Source organism: Hibiscus syriacus, unplaced genomic scaffold (genome assembly GCF_006381635.1).
Source record: "Hibiscus syriacus cultivar Baekdansim isolate YM2019G1 unplaced genomic scaffold, ASM638163v2 tig00111959_pilon, whole genome shotgun sequence".
NCBI classification, from domain to species: Eukaryota; Viridiplantae; Streptophyta; class Magnoliopsida; order Malvales; family Malvaceae; genus Hibiscus; species Hibiscus syriacus.
The window spans coordinates 2,373-21,031 of NW_024063223.1; the positions used below are offsets into that span (position 1 = coordinate 2,373).

General features: G+C 36.9%; 1 pseudogene; it reads right to left on the bottom strand.

Annotated features, from left to right (window-relative positions):
• Positions 1-10,209: 10,209 nt before the first annotated feature.
• Positions 10,210-18,659, bottom strand: part of LOC120173571 — a 45,418-nt pseudogene continuing 36,968 nt past the window's right edge.

Consider the following 18,659-nt stretch of genomic DNA (forward strand, 5'->3'; position numbering starts at 1 on the left):
AAATCGCAATGCGAAATGAAAATCGCAATGCGAAATGAAAATCACAAACGAGAAAATCGCAATGCGATTTTCATTTCGCATTGCGATTTTCTCGTTGCGATAGCCATTTTCGCGTTGCGATAGTCAAATGAATGTCTAATAAGTGATAACAACTGAACAGATCATAGCAATGTTCAAACTCAAGTTACTAATGCCTAACTGAAAATGTTAAAAGTGCACACATAAAATACACATAATGCAAGTTTTGTTAACATATATACTCCTTTTGGTTTTGAAAATGTTTGGTTAAGTACCTAGAATTCAATAATTGTTAAAATTTATGCATGTTAATCCTCGTTGCCTTTTTCATTTCGCATTGCGATTCTATCGTTCGATTTGCATTTCGCATTGCGATGGTCAAATGATTGCCTTTCGCAACGCGATTCTGACTTTCGCAACGAGATAATACATAATCGCAATGCGAGTTTCAAAGTTCGCAACAGGTTTTAGTTCCACAAGCCAAATTTTTTGTGTATATATATACGCAGCAACAACTCATAACCTAAATCCCTAAATCGCAACTCATTCCATCTACATCTCACTCTCTCCGGCGACATCCGTTCCTATATCCAACGACATCCTTCCCCATCCGGCAACAGGTCTTAGTTTCGCATCTCGTTTGATTAGTTACAACCATGAAATCATCTAATGTTGATCATGTTGGATAGATTTGTTTTGGAGGGTCATGGGAGAATGTTCATGGTGTTTTACAATATATGCCTTTACCCATGAATCTTCAACTAAAACTGTCATTAAAGAAGTTAACTTATGAAACCCTAATGTTACGTTTTCAAAGAAATTGAATTTAGAGCCCCTAAGTGGATTTAGGCTATCTTATCAGAGAAATGGTAAAGTTTATTTGTTAACCGACAATGAAGATGTTGAACGATTCATTGCTTACATTAATGTTTCAAGTGATGATGTTACATTGTATGTTGTTGAACCTAGAAGTTGTTGGGTCAGTAGCGGGTAGTAATCAACTAAGTGGGTCTCAAAACCCATAGCCTTTCTCTAATCCAAATCCAAATCAACTTTCAGCACCAAATTCCGGTTTTCGTATTGACCAATTAGACGATGAGCCAAGAGGAAAAATTGTGAGTACTAGTCAGTATTCGAAATTTGATCTTGGTCAATACCCGGACTTTGATATTGGTCAATACACGGATTTTGATGATGTTCAGAAGAAGAACATACCCTGCGTGTAATGATTTTGATATTGGTCAATACCTGAATTTTGATGATGAAACCTCGTTGCCGAGGAAGATGTTGTTGATGATAATGAGGAGGAAGTTACGACTATGAATAACATGTTGAACATCCATTCTATAATTCATATAATCCTGAAGAAGAAAAAGAAGAAAAAGTCCCCGAAGAAAAGAAAATGCCACGGGAGTATAACTGGAATATGCCAGAATTACTTCAGCTACCGGAAGAAGAGTTGGCAAAGAAAGCAGTTGATTGTTACACAAAAGTTATTCGTATCAACAAAGATGATTGTTTTGATACAAAGGAAGACTTGAAGATAGCTTTGTATACGAAATGTGTGGAAGATGGCTATCAACTAAAATTAACAAATCAAGCAAAGATCGTTTCGAAACAAGGTGTACGATTGACAAAAACTGTACGTGGCGTATGATTGCAAAGATAAAAGATTGCGCAATGTTTCAAGTTAGGACTTTTATTGATAAACATACATGTTCAAGAACCCAAGTTTTTCCTCACCATATACAGACAAACAAAAAGGTGTTGGGTGGTTTTCTGGCTGAGTTAATGTTTTTGAATGGTAGGGTATATCGGGGACATGAAATTATGACTGACATGAATGCTCGGTTCAAGATTAGTATATCATATTCTCAAGCTTGGAGAGCCAAATGTTATGCCTTGGAATTGTTGAGGGGGTCGCCAGAAGCATCGTTTGCCCAATTGCCGGCTTATTGTCACAATTTAAAGCTGAAAAATCCTGGGTCGGTAACTCATATCAAAACAGATAGAGATGGATGCTTTGAGTTGTTGTTTATCGCCATTGGTGCTGCGGTTAGTAAATCAATATAATTCTGTTGACTCATTTCTGTTAGTTACATGCATTTCACATTTAAATGATTATTTCTTGTGTATATTATTTTGTAGATTCGTTCGTTTATTACTTGCATGCGCCCAGTTATTATAGTTGACGGAGCACATTTGAAAGGTCGATACCTTGGAGTAAACTTATTAGCAGTAGCCATGGATGCTAACAATGGGATATTGCCAATAGCTTACGGGGTTGGCAAATCTGAAACCTCTTATTCATGGACATGGTTTATGGGGCATCTTAGGGATTGTATAGGTCCTATTAGCAATCTGACAATCATATCCGATAGGGCAAACTCAATTGACAACGCTGTTAGAAGGTGTTTCCCATATGCTTTTCATGGACTTTGTGGTGTTCATTTGTATAGAAATCTAAAATCAAGGGCTGCTGTATAAAAAAGCACAAATGGACATACTGGAAGGCTGTAAAGGCTTATCGGGAAGTGGATTTCAATAAGCATATAAACTGTTTAAGACGTGTTTTGAAACACTAGAAGATGTCGGGTTTGAAAGATGGTCAAGAGTACATCAACTTGGAGCAAGATATGGTTTCATGACATCTAATAGTGCAGAATCAATTAATGCTCTAAGTCGTCATTCCCAGAAATTACCCATTACTATGTTAATGGAGTTTTTTCGAGCCTCTATTCAACAGTGGTACTACAAGAAAAGAAACCATGCAGGTATTATTTCTTTGAATTCGTAACTTATCATATATTTTACTAAGTATTATTTATTTAAATTTACAGGAACATTGGAACATCGTGTTACACCATGGACTGAAAAAAGATAACGAAACGTGTTGTGAAGTCAACGTCATGGAGAGTTGAACCATGTTCAAACACTTTGTTTGAAGTACTGGATAATAACTTAAATGGGCTTGTCGATCTAAATGCAAGGACGTGTAGTTGTATGAAATGGCAAACATCTGGTTATCCGTGTGGCCATGTTATAAAAGTTGCTCTTCATCTAAACCAAGATGATTCAAGCACATACGCTATGGATTGCTACACTACAGAAGTATATCGACAGACTTATGCCGAGATTGTCTACCCTATTTCACATCCTTCTGAGTGGGACATACCAGATGACTTACAAACAGTTTTGCCACCAGCCATGGACAGAAGGCTACCTGGCCGACCAAAAAGTCACGATCGTATACCGTCTAAGGGTGAAGAGACGAAGAGATCGATATGTAGTCGGTGCAAGGAAAGTGGTCATACAAGGTTGACATGTGGATCACCAGTGCCATCACAATCATCTTTTCCTCTACCAAAATATGGATCATCATCAAAATCCAAAGCTCATATGGTGTCAAGAAAAAGGCAATCAAAATCGCAATCATCTTTAAAATCCCAATCACAACTGGCTTCACCTTTTGGGACTGTTAACTTAGGTGATTTTTAAATGCAAACGTTGTATTATGTAGATTTTATGTGTGAACTTTTAACATTTTCAGTTAGGCATGTATTAGTAACTTGAGTTTGAAAATTGCTATGATCTGTTCAGTTGTTATCACTTAATAGGCAATCATCTTAATGTCTATCGCAACGCGGAAATTACTATCGCAATGCGAAATGAAAATCGCAACGAGAGAATCGCAATGCGAAATGAAAATCGCAACGCTAATTTCGCAATGCGAAATGAAAATCGCAACGAGGGAATCGCAATGCGAAATGAAAATCGCAACGCGAATTTAATTTCGCGTTGCGATTCCCTCATTGCGATTTTCATTTCGCATTGCGATAGTACTTTTTGCCTTCAACATAATGCAGATTGAAAACAAATCAACCATTACATTTCAATCAATTAAACAAGCACAAATAAGAATTATGTTAACATCAATTAAACAAATCAACTTTTACAAATCACCTTTTACAAATCAATTAAACAATCAAAAAATAAGCAATAATTATTAGAGAAAATAACACTTCTACTATTGAATCAACTTTTGCAGCCATACATCATTTTCACGCAGCTCACTTCTGAGATTAACCTGTATAAACCAAACATTTGCTCAAACAACACTTTCTACACATCTAAAACCTACAAACAGCAAATTATTGAATTCTAGGTACTTAACCAAACATTTTCAAACCACAAGCCTATAAACATACCAATTGTTTATGGACATTTTTATAACGCAGATGCAGGTAGGCAGCGTCTCGTATATATCAATCTAGCCATATAATGTCGAAACCACAAGCCTACTGCAGCTCTATCTATATCGGTGGGAGGTAGATACTTTATACTTCCTGTGATCAAACGGTCTAACACCAAGCATACGAGAGGACCACAATTCCCTCTGGGTCCTTTCGTTTATTGTGGTGCGGTCTCGTCTCTGCTAACTGTAATATTGAGCTTCTTTGGCTTCTTGTTTCCAGAACGAGTCCAATAATTTATCGCATCCAAGAATTTAGCCAAATAAGAGCTCCATCCCTTAATAATATCTCTTAAATCAGCCAATGATATGTAATTTATCATGCTGTCATATACTATTGCCTTAAGGGATGGGATCTGAAGCTCGATGAGAAGCCAATGGTTACGTTCCAAAACAGGGATAAACACCTGCAATCATAAGTAATAATTCATTCATTTGCGCACTTATTTATGAATACCTTTAAACTCAATCTAAAATAAACACTAACCTTATCGACCTCCCACCATGCAGGATAAAGTTTAGCTTGTCCATTGCCCAACGCAAATGATTCATCTCGTTGATTCTTCAAGTGAACGGCGTTAAAAGACGTCGGCATAATTGTATATCATGTATTTCTTTTATTTTCCTTAAGTTTCCTAATTATTAGAAGACGTGACACCCAAGCATCGATATGCTGTTTTACAAAAAAAGACATATATTAGTAACTTACATAAATTTACAAAAAAATAATCAAATGAAAATATAAGAAAAATATAAGACTTACCCCTCCATCGAAATAGCCATTGTCTTCGACCCCTAATAATACGCCCCACCAAGAGCGATCAAGAAACAAATAGATATCATCATTGAGCTTGCATATGTCAGTGAAACACCCCTGGCTTCGCTCATGTAGATAAAATCAACTGCGATCTTAGCCCAAAGGGTGTTATCCAGAATTGTGTCCGGTAGTTGTTTCCTCTCCTCTTCAGATACCGGTATGGTACTGGCCGGTAACTCATACGAGAGCCAACTTGAATCCATCATGTCCGGCACGTCAGAGGGTTTCTCAAGAATCCTACATATGACGCCATGTGAATCGGGCTCTTGAATGGTGGGAGGGACCTCTTCAACGATGACAGTGGCCTCTTGAACGGTGGGAGGGACTCTCGAGGAATGATAGGGGCCTCTTCAACGATAGGAGTGGACTCTTAAGGGATGACAGGCGAGTCGGGCTTCTTCTTGCGGTGTCTTCGCACTATTGGGGTATACGGAGACTTAATAGCACGTGCACGCCGTCTGATGCGTGAACTCTGTCGTGCAAGAAAAACCCGACGTAAAGCATCCACCTTATCGGTCCGCTAAATAATTAAATACAAATATCAGTAAATAAACAGACATGATATTTAAACAGTGAAAACAAAGATAAATATATTTCAAACTTTCAACCAAAAGATGAAACAAAGACAAATACTAACTTCACAGTGTTAAAGTAAAAAGTTTAGCAGTTTTGGCAGCAACCGAATAAATTTACTAAGCAATCTAAGTGAAATGGTTAATTTAAGTGAAATTACGAGTAAATTTATCATCAAGTTAAATATGGAAAATCTTAAACTTACCTCGTTACGTAGAGTATGAACCTCATTCTGCAACGATACTACCATCTCACGTAGAGCGGCAACCTCACCACGTAAAGTAGACACCTCCACACGCCATGCACCATCGTTATCAAGTAGAGTACCGATCTCCTCACGCAAGGCATTGACCTCATCACGTAACTCCCTTGACTCATCCCGTGGAGGTAGAGAATAGGAGATAAAAGTCGTGGCATCTTTGCCGGTCGCCTATCATGAGGTGATGGTGGAGAAGAGGCTCGATGATGTGACGGGATAGGTGATGGCTCTCGTTGTAGAGGTGTTATCGGGTCGATCAGGTGATGGCTCTAGGTGAGGTGATGGCTCTCGAAGTGGAGGAAGTGAAGGCTGCTCATCATTCGTGCCATCAAGAAAACGCTGACTAGCTTACCACCAATCAGTGGCAAGCTCAGCCTCCGTGGGTGTCAGTCTCATTAATGGAATGTTGGCCTCCTAAAAATATAAAAACTCAAACAAAGTTAAACGTCTACTATTAATAACTTGTTTATATATGATAGTATTTGTGTTAACCTACATTATTTATTATCGCATATGGTATTAAGTCTTCCCAATCCAACAGACGTTTCCTCTTCTAGGAAATAGCCCTGGGAATATCATTTGAAGTTTTTATTGCATATGTCTTCATGGCCGGAAAGGCCTCGAATATCCAAATCTACAAACAATATAATAACAAACATTAGTAATTGTTAAATAATTAATTATAATTTTGAAAACATTATATAGAAATTCTTACCTTAAAGGCCCAAACAAAGCCTGACAAAGTGTATTTCGACCCATCGCCCCGCAAACTTTTGCGGTCATCAAAGGCAGACGACAACTTAGTCCAGGTAGCTTTCCATATATACGAACCCCATTTAGGTCCTGTACCAATAATATTTAGCTCCTGAGGAATAGGTTGTCTGGCCTCTCTGCCTAAAAAGCAGGCATACAAAAGTAGTAGAAGGCATACTCGGACAACATCGACGTCATTCATCCGAGTAAAACCATATTTCTTATTAAACAATTTCTTCATGTCGTCGACGTGTAAGTTCGGCTTCTCTATTGACTCATCAGGAAAAACCCTGGATAACCATGATGGGCGGGTGATATGACGAGTGTACCGGCCTACATCATCGTGTCCGAATCGTAGACCAGTGATTAAGCAGAACTCCTTCCGCCCAAAACAAGTATACGCCGGTGGAAAATGAAACCATATCTCTTCCTCACCACGTTGTATACTGTCGGGTAGATCGCTAGTCATGGTCTGAAGCCACAAATGGGTCAAACTAGCATCTCCACCCGGATGCTGTACTCTCAGCCATGGCCCGAAGCAGGTTTCTTCAAACAATTTTCTTTATGCAGGTGAAAGCTTTGAAGCAATTGTAGTGGCTAGGCTAACTTTATTCCTTAATGTCAATGAAGCCGAAAAAAATTTCTACAAAAAAAACAATAAACATACCAAGTTAGATATACCAAAAACTACACTGTCAAGATATACCAAAAACAAAACAATAAACATAAATAGTAGTTTATTCTTGAAACTAAAATTTGCAACACTGTTTTTGTCTTTTGGTTGAAATGAAAATCGCAACGAGATAATGAGAATCGCAACGCGGAAATGACTATCGCAACGATAGAATCGCAACGAGAAATCGCAACGCGAAATGACTATCGCGACCAGACAATCGCAACGCGAATGAATCGCAACGCGAAATAAAAATCGCAACGCGAAATGAAAATCGCAATGCGATTTTGTTTCGCGTTGCGTTTTTTATTTCGCGTTGCGATAGTTATTTCCGCGTTGCGATTTCATTCTCGAAACTATTCTTCTTCTGCATTACTTCAACCAAAAGACAAAACAAAGACAAATACTAACTTCACAGGCTAAACAGTTTAGCAGTATTGGCAGCAATCGAATGAATTTAATAAGAAATCTAAGTGAAATGGTTAATCTATTATTGAAATTACCAGTAAACTTATCATCAATCTCAATATGAAAAACCTAAAATAATGCAAAATTTTCAAAATAAAAATAAAAAAACTAACCCTCGGAGGTTGATTTTCCATTTCTGAATGATTGTGAGGGATTTTTGACTGTGAATGGTTGTGAGGGATTTCGCCGGCGATGGGGACGGAAATCTTCGGAGATGGTGACGGATTTCACCGTAGAGAGTGAGAGATGGAGATGGGATTGAGTGTTGTGACTTTAGGTTTGAGGTTATGAGTTGCGATTACTGTGGACGGTTCAGTTTCCGATTTATTAAGAAAAATTCGTGTTTGGAATTTGAAAAAAAAATACGCGTTAATACGAATGGCGCTATGTAAATCGCGTTGCGAAAGTCAGAATCGCGTTGCGAAAGTCAGTATCTCGTTGCGATTTTGTATTATCGCATTGCGATAGTAAGTATTGCATTGCGATAGTTAGTATCGCATTGCGATTTTCCCAATTCGCGTTGCGATTTACTTATTCGCATTGCGAATTGGGAAAATCGCAACGACACTGTATACCATCGCAACGCGATTTCCAACTATCGCAACGCGAAATGCAACGCGAATTTGCGATAATGGAGATCGCGTTGCGAATTAGCGATCGCATTGCGATTTGTTGGTCATTTTGGCAAATCCGGAAAAGTTGGTTAAAATCGTATATTATATGGGATTTTTGGTCACTGAGGTTATTTTCTCTTTATCAAAATATAGATATGGTGGTTCATGTTGGAGAGCTTGAAGAAGGCTGAAAATTTCTTGATTTTACTTCTTAATTATCATAATACACTTGGCTTAACTTAATATAGTTGAATTTAAAATTCAATTAATGTGAAATTATTATTTTGACCTTAATGAAACATGATAATTTCAACTTGCCATTGCATTATCTTCCATTTTAATATTCCAAAGTCAAAGATGAACCAACAAAAATTGACTTTCCAACTTTATCCTTTGCAATTTAGTCACTAAATTTCAAAATTTTGGCTTGACGTGAAAAATCGACCTTAATTCCATGTTAAATTTCATCGTTCTAAATTATGGAAATAATATTTCCAACCCTTTTCTATCAACCTTCAAATTTTTGTGAATTTTCGATTCAATTTAATTATCCGAATCCTTCTCGGACTTTACTACTTTGTAGCTTTTAATACAAATCCTAAATCAAAATTTTGATTCCCACAAAAATGTCAATTTTGGAATAAACTATTCATTTAATGGGCAAAATATATAACTTTTAAAAAGTATATTTTTGGTCCTTACACTTTCACAAAGTTGTACTATGTCACTAAACTTTCAAAACTTATATTTTGGCCACTAACCAAAATTTGGGGTATTACAAAAATAATAAAAGAATAATTAAGTGGAAAGTGAAAAAATAATTTAAAAATATCACATCAGTATCGCTGTTAATTTTTTAATGATGAGTAACAAAAAAATATAACATTAAATATGATTTAAAAAATAGATGGCTAAACCAGAAATAAAACAATAAGTGAGTGACTAAATAAATAATTTATCTTTTAAATTATATATAAATTTTTAATTTTAGACCTGTGCAAGAGAGAACCTTGAGTGAATACCCTTACTTGGGTAGAGTGAGTAATAATATATAAAAATATCTATTTCCACATGAAATCAATTATACTGGGAGATGATCTTATGGAAAACTAAAATCAAGTGTTTAACTAACTATCTAATTTTTTAATAGTATAGAGTGATTATAAAATAGTATTTATTCATAATTTTTTTGACTAATTGATTATGTATATACACTTTTAAATATTATCACTCAAACATAAAATTTATAATAAACATAATATTTTTATTATTATTGAAATCATTTAATGAATATGGTTAAATTTATAATCGAATTATTTATTCAATCGAAATTTTGTTAATATTATTTTATAGTTGTGACATCTAAAAGACTACAACAATGGGAAATTTTACATTTTAGTTTGGCCAAAAATGAAAAGCTTGTGCCCTCGATTTTGTGATATAAAATTTAAGGTAAACTACACAATTGGTCACTAATGTTTAAGGTAGTTTTCATTTTCCCCACTGGTTTTTCGAAAGTTACAAATCAATTACTAACGTTATCGATTAGTTACAAACTGATCACTCGACTTAACAGATGTTAACATGAGTGACAGAAAAATACATGGCACGTTAAGTGCTTACATAGAATTGGTTAACTAGGTTGACTGCCATGTTGGAAACCCAAATATATCTCTAACGTCACATCATCTTCTCTTTCAATATTTAACCCAATCCCAAACTTAAAAATTAGGGTTTTCATTCATTTCTTCTTAAAAAATTTTCTAAGCAACCAAACATAATTTACAAAGGGAAGCCCGACCATTTGCGTTCTCTGGACCTAGCAGCAGATTCTCTATTTTTTTATCATACTCTTATGTTTTTGCTGCTTGCTTTATCTAAAGGCAAGGCTTCCACAACACGTCGTTTTCCTCTAGCATCTCCACCAGCTACGGCTACTTTCCTCTGATGATTAACGCTGTCGTTGTTTCCAAACACTGAAAACTGATTCCCTCCACCGTTGATAACACCCTGGTTAACAGCATAACCCCCTACACCAACTCCCACCTAATCACCAACTCCTCTGACATCCTCTTCTCTAACCACCCTTGTAACACCCTAGACTAATATGACACATAGTCAACCGATTTGAGTGTCACACAGAACTACCGGAGTGACTAACCACATATTTTCTTAACTTTTCATAAATAAAACATTTTCTTGAAAATACTCATAATAAAATAATCAACCACAATTATATATATATATATATATATATTATTTATATCAGGAGTTCCAAAATAATTGTATCAAAATATACATACCACTTTAAAATGAGTTACGAATCGAACATACAAAATAAAAGGGGGTTTACAAATATACATGGCCTCTATAAGATAATCTTGAGACGTTGCTGCTCAAAATGACTCTTCGACTGCTCCAAACCTAACCTGTGTAAGGTAAAAAATTCCAAATACTGAGCTAACTAGCTCAGTGCCACACTAACAACTAAGTCATACTAAAAGTGTTAAATAAATGCTCAAGCTAACTGGTAAAATGCAACAGTGAGTATACTTATATACTACACTCTCTACTCTATGGTAGACATAATGGTGCAGCAGAGGGTTCCGTATCTCAGAGCTCACAGATCCCTCTAGTCTACCAAGGATGAGGCTCGAAATCTCTACATCAGACACAATACCCTTGACTAACCCACCCCTCACGAGTGTCAGACCTTGGCCTTAGTTAGTCAGTTTAAAGTGCCTCGTGCACTACCTAAAGATATTCAGACTGGTTCTATTTATCGATATTAGCATCATTTACTAAAGTGACCCGGGTGTCCTGACCGTTTTCCCGAGTGTACAAACAAGGCTAGTTTTATTTGATCCTATCAATTACCATTTCTATTATTCTGATATGAATTATTGTTATCACTTGGAGTCTTATCTGTTATTAATCTGAGTATGTGGGGTACCCAAGTCTAAGCCCATAATCCTTAGATTAATTATCGAAAAATGTTTGTGGGTACCGATAATAACCCTCAGTATCGATACAACAATACTAATGTAGGCTATTTGGGTAGAGTAGTATCAATACTCTAGGCAGAGTATTGATACTCTAGTGCTGGGGTATCGATACTTGCCTGAGTATCGATATCAAATTTAGGTTCGATGTTTTGAAAATTCCTAAGTATCGATACTCCTACTGGGAGTATCGATACTCCTTCCCTGGTATATATACCCAATGAATGAGTATTGATACCACTCTATAAAATTTACCTAATTTATACCTGAAGTATGAACATTATCGATACTAGACTTGCAGTATCGATACCATCGTTATAAAGTGCCCTATTTTGGAACCAAAATTCCATTTTTCTACTCCAAAGGCCCTATTGAGGTCCTCAATTAGTGATTAAGTGTTTTATTGATACTAGGGGTCATAAAGAAGGCTTGAAGACATACTATAACACTAAAACATAAGATTTACCATCGTATTGCTCAGCATGCTTCAACTTAATATCTTAAGCTAGAATTCAATTCTAATGACTCACAAGTGATATGAAGAAGTTTTAAATGTGTTACCTTGAATTCTTGGCTTCTAGATTGCCCTCAAATCACTCAAGAAGCAACTTTCTCTTTTCCCTTGCTCTTGAGCTTTCTCCCACTTCTTTCACTTATCAAAGGAAAAAAGGTGTTACTAACTCAACTAAGTGGTTGGGTAAATGCTAAAAATGTTTTCTATTACTTGAATCTATCAAAAACGAGCTAAAATCCATAGATTCTCTTAAACCTGCCAAAAACCCATTTTTGAAAACTAAACCTAAAATTTGAGAAATAGAACTTGAATTGAAGCTTGAAGAGTGGAGACTAATAATCTTACCTTGATTAATAAAACCTACAGTTGAATCTCTTCAAATCTCAACTTTTGTAAGGAATAAGAAGAGAGAAAATATGGAAGGAAGATGAAGAGTGTTTGGTGAGGGATGAGGGTAGTGGTTACGTGAAATCATGCTATCAGGGAGGGGTTTTCATCTTTCAAAATAACAAAGGGGAAGTTTACATATTTAGTCCTCCTACTTTCTATTTCATAAAATACTCTTCACCATTCAATAATTCTCTTGGCCCAACACAAGCACACTATCACTAAACTTGGTCTAAGATAATATAATAGGTCACTTGGGCTCAATTATGGTCTCGTGTTGACCCGAGCTACTAACCCGAGATTCGGGACATTATAACTGTCCCCTTATAATAAGAAATTTCCTCCTCAAAATTTACCTGGGTAGAATGTGGATACTAAAGCTTTATGTCTTCCTTGGTTTCCCAAGTAGCTTCCTAGACCCCATGATTCCTCTAAAGCATTTCACCAAGGTAATTCTTTTATTCCTTAATTCTTCTATGTCCTTAGCCAAAATTCAGTTCAGTTCCTCTTCGGAGGTCATATCAGGGCTCAATTCGACTTTCTCTAAGGACAGAACATTTAGAATGATACCTTCGAAACACAGACACATGGAACGCATTATGAATGCGTTCCAACTCTGGGGGTAAGGCTAAATGGTAAACTACCAGTCATATTCTCTCTAGCACCTTGTAAGGACCAATGAAACGTGGGGTCAACTTCCCTTTACGCCCAAACCTAAGTACTTTCTTCCAATGAGACACCTTAAGGAATACCTTGTTGCCCTCAGCAAACTCAATTTCTTTATACTTTAAATCTGTATATGATTTTTTTCTATCAGATGCCTCTTTTAGTCTATTTTGAATCATTCTGAACTTTTCTTTGGTTTCTTTGGTCAAATCTAGTCCCACTATTTTCCCTTCACTAAGCGATCGAGCGAAGAGGAGTTCTACACTTGCGTCCATATAGAGCTTCGTATGAGGCCATATAAATGCTTAATTAATAGATATTGTTGTACGCGAACTCCACCAAAGGTAGGTGATCCTCCCAACTACCCTTAAATTCCATAACAACAAACCTAAGCATGTCGTCAAGAACCTGAATAACGCGCTCAGACTGACCATCGGTCTGAGGATAAAATCCAGTGCGGAAATAGAGTTTGGTGCCAAGGGACTCATGAAGAACTTTCCAAAATTGAGAAGTGAATCTAGGGTCTCTGTCTGAAATAATTGATGTTGGGACTCCATACAACCTCACTATCTCCCAGATATAGAGTTGCACTAACCTTTTTAAGGTGAAATCCATCCTAACCAATAAGAAGTGAGCTGACTTGGTCAACCGATCAACTATCACCCACACTACATCATGCTTAAACCTCGACATCGGTAACTCGATCACGAAATCCATCATTACTCTGTCCCATTTCACTGAGGTATCTGAATTGGCTGGAAGAATCCTGAAGGAACCTGATGTTCTTCCTTGACTTTTTGACACACCAAACACTTCGCAATGAACTCAGAAACTTCCCTCTTAATGCCTGGCCAATAATACAGGGGTCTAAGCTTTTAGTACATCTTATTGCTACCGAGGTGAACTAAAAGCGGACTACAATAGGCCTCGTGAAAAATCTTATTATGCAATTGATCCACATCAGGTACACATAAATGACCCCTAAAGAACAACACCTTACCATCACATAACTCAAACCCTAGGGCCTATCCTCGGAGGCCTTGCTCCACGCGAGCCCTTAAACGACTATCAGAACTTTGCAGCCTTTTTTACTTGACTCACCAATTTTGGTTCTACTCAAAGTTTGGCTATCAAAACCCCTTTATCATATAAACTTAGGTGCACTAATAAGGCTCTCAACCCTGACATCAACTTCCTACTTAGCGTATCCGCTACAGCATTCGCTTTCCTTGTGTGGTAGTCGATAATACAATCACAGTCTTTTAATGACTCAACCCATCTTCATTGTCTCAAGTTTAGCTCTTCATGGGTAAGAAAATACTTTAAAATCTTGTGATTAGTAAAGATGTGACACTTCTCCCCAAATAGATAGTGCCTCCAAATCTTGAGTGCGAAGACTACCATTACAAGCTCTAGATCGTGGGTGGGATAATTCTGCTCGTAAAGTTTAAGCTGACGGGAAGCATAAGCTGCCACATTTCCCTCTTGCATCAACTCACATCCAGGAGCGTTTAACGAGGCATCGCTGATCACGTTTGACTTTCTTTCCTGACTCAAGTTGGGTTAAAATTGATGCTTGGGTCAAAAGGGTCTTCAACTGCTCGAAACTTCCTTGTTGTTTCTCACCCCACACGAACAATACTCATTTATGAAGCAACTTGATCATTGGGGCTACTATTATAAAAAAAACCTTTAGAAATCGACGATAATAGCCAGCACGACCTAAGAAACTGGTCACCTGTATTACACTCTTTGGCAACTCCCACTCAAGGACTATCTAAATTTTCTAAGGATCAACATGAATTCCATCCGCTTCCACGACGTGACCTAAAAATGAAACTTCAGATAACCAAAACTCGCACATCCCAAACTTGGCAAACAACTAACGGTCTCGAAGGGTCTGAAGGAATATTCAAAGATGTCAGTCATGCTCTTCTTCTGATTGAGAGTAAACCAAAATATCATTGATGAAAACCACTACGAACTAGTCTAAGTACGGGTGGAAACTCAGTTCATAAGATCCATGAATGTCGTCGGGGCATTAGTGAGTCCAAATGACATTACAAGGAACTCACATTGATCGTATCTTGTTTTGAACAACGTCTTTGCTATATCTTATTCTTTAACTTTCAATTGATAGTACTCGAATATCAAATCTATCTTGGAGAGAACACATGCTCCCTTAAGCTAGTCGAAAAGGTCATTGATTATGGGAAGGGTATAAAGGTTCTTAATGGTTAACTTGTTCAAGTGACTGTAATTGATACACAACCTCATCAACCTATCTTTTTTAACAAAAAGAACCGATGCTCCCCAAGGAAAAATACTTGGCCGGATGAACCCTTTCTCCTATAAATCTTGGATTTGAACCTTCAACTCTTGTAATTCATTCGATGTCATGTAGTAGGGAGCAATGGACACCGGGGGTGGACCCTGGCATTACCTCAATGCCAAACTCTAACTCTCGATCTGACGATAACCCTGGAAACTCCTCTAGAAAGACATCTGAAAAGTCTCTTACAGTTTGGATGTCCTCTAATCTCGAAACTATGACTCTTGTATCAACCACATGAGCCAAGAAGGCTTCGTACCCCTGGTCCAACATCCTTTGCACCTTGAGGGCTGACAAAACCCTTACACTCTTTGATTCTCACCGAACATTATTATCCGAGTCTCATCCTTATTTCCTGAGTTTAAGCCATTAAAGCTCACATCTCAAACTTTCATCATGCTCCGACAACTAGTTCATAGGTAGAATTAGATCAAACTCCCTAAATGGCAGCACCATAAGATCAGCCGAAAAGGTTTTGCCTTGAATTTCAACTAGACATATGCGGTGGACCTTGTCTACTAAGACATCTAATCCTAAAGGGCTAGACACTCAAACCTCTATCCTGAGATTGTCAACTGAAGTAGTATTGGTACTTTAAGTAGAGTATCAATACTCTGGTGTTGGGGTATCGATACTTCCTGAGTATCGATACCAAATTTAGGTTTGATGTTTTGAAAAATTCCATAGTATCGATACCTCCTATACAAAATTTACCTAATTTATACCTGAAGGATGAACAATATCGATATTGGCCTTACAGTATCGATACCATCGTTATAAAGTGCCCTGTTTTGGTAAGAAAATCTCATCTTTCTACCCTTAAAAGCCCCATTGAGGTCCCCAATTAGTGATTAAGTGTTTTATTGATATTAGGGGGTCATAAAGAAGGCTTGAAGACATGCTATAACACTAAAACATAAGATTTACCATGGCATTGTTCAACATGCTTCAACTTAATATCTTAAGCTAGAATGAAATTCTAATGACTCACAAGTGATATGAAGAAGTTTTAAATGTGTTACCTTGAATTCTTGGCTTCTATAATGCCCTTTAATCACTTAAGCAACAATTTTTTCTTTTCCCCTTGTTCTTGAGCTTTCTCCCGCTTCTTTAACTAATCAAAGGGAAAAAAGGTGTTACTAACTCAACTAAGTGGTTGGGTAAAAGCTAAAAATGTTTCCTATTACTTGAATCTATAAAAAAAAATTGAGATAGAATCCATAGATTATCTTAAACCTCCAAAAAAAAACCCATTTTTTGAAACTAAGCCTAAAATTTGAGAAATAAAACTTGAATTGAAGCTTAAAGAATAGAGATTCTTGATTAATAAAAAGATGGAAGGAATATGAAGATTGTTTGGTGAGGGATGGGGGGAGTGGTTACGTGAAATCATGATATAAGGGAGGGGTTTTCATCTTTCAAAATAACAAAGGGGAAGTTTGCATACTTAGTCCTCCTACTTTCTATTTCATAAAATTCTCTTCACAATTCAATAATTCTTTTGGCCCAACACAAGCCCACTATCACTAAACTTGGTCCAAGCTAATATAATAGGTATATTGGGATCAAGTATGGGTCTAAAGTTGACTCGAGCTACTAACCCAGGATTTGGGACGTTATAGCTCTAGTTTTCATCAAAAAATCCTCCAAAGTAATCCCTTCTGGTAGACGATCCCCTGTCTCTGATCATTGCCACCGACCACAATCTACTTCTAGACATCATCGACGAACTTACTTACCACATCCTTCGGGAGCGAGAAATAGCCTCCTCGGATATGGAAACACCGACAAACAGCGGGTACGCTTTGGGATTTGACGGCGGTGGCAATGAGCATATGTTTTTCAAAAAATCATCCATGTTCAGGGAACCAAGAGCATTCTGAGATTGGTTCAGATTGTTCTGTTGGTTCTGAAGATCGACGTAGAGAGTGAAGAGAGAAGAACATATAGAAAACTGATGTGGCAACTCAGTTAATCCTCAGTCGACAATCGTCTGAGCCTGTTCCAGTTTCGTTTATGGTTTAAATGACAAGGCCTCTTTTTCTGCAGCCAACTGCACCGATCAATCAACTAGTTTGTAAGCTGAAAAATCGAAGGAACACATATGTTTAAAAGAAGAACAAGAAGAAAAGGATCAAATTCTTTGCTTGGGGGATCTGTGAACAAAAAAGGAAACTTAATCCCCTCTCTTCATTTCTTGTTTGCTCTTTTTTTTTTTGTAAGTAAAGTTCAAAGATTTGCATTATTAATTTGTAGGTTTCTTTTATGTAAGTTTAAAATTTTTGTCTAATATATATTATAATATTAGTAAAACACTGGTCAAAAGGATCCTAATGGTTCTCCAATGTGACGGTCAACACTCCATGATGTGATCATGTCTTGCACCAACTTTTTTCATGACACACTCACATCATTTAAGATTCATCATGCTCAATATAAGGGAGTTATACCTTACTTTATATTATATTTACTCATTTATGCACTATATATTATTATGAGTATACATTTGCATCTTAAACTATTCTTGAATAATCATATGTTATCATTCACTTGCAACTATATGATTTTCATGCATAACATATGTTTTCACATCTTTACTTAGCTTTATATTATGTTTACATATGTTTTAGATTCATTTATTATGTTTGCATATCATTTAGATATCATGGCAGCATGTATTCATTCATTTATTAACTCATGTCATGTTATTCTAGCTCATGTTATGTTTACATTAGCTCACTAGCTTTAAATCCATGTTCCTTTAGCTCATTTGCAGGCATGCATTTATTTTCTAGCTCATATATGTTTTCTTAAAGCTCATGAACGTCCTATGCCTTTTATCTAGCTTATATACATGTTATCTTAGCTTCTATACGATCATTCATAGCTCATATCACTCAAACAACTCACGACAACATGCATTTTACCTTAAATGAGCTCACACATTGCTTACTTGGTTTGTTTGTTAATTCCTATAGGTGAAACACAAAGCAAGGCATATTATGGTAGCTTGGTTAGCTAAAAGGATAAGCATAGCAGCTCACACTAGCTCATGAATGTTATGGCAGCTCATTTCATCACTTAAAGAGCTTCAACTTAGCTGGAGGAGCTAGCATGTAGTTGAACCTAGTTGGAGGAGAGCTTTGGACTAAATTGTTGAAAAGTGGACTAAAGGTAGCTGGGAGTAGCTGAGGAGCTGAGAAGACCAAAGCTAACTAGCTTGAGTTCATCAAGCTATAACTCACCTAGTTAGCTACCAAGACACTCACCTAGCTTACCTTGAAGCTAGTTCATCTCTAGGCTGTCCATGGACTTCAAGAAATCATCCTAT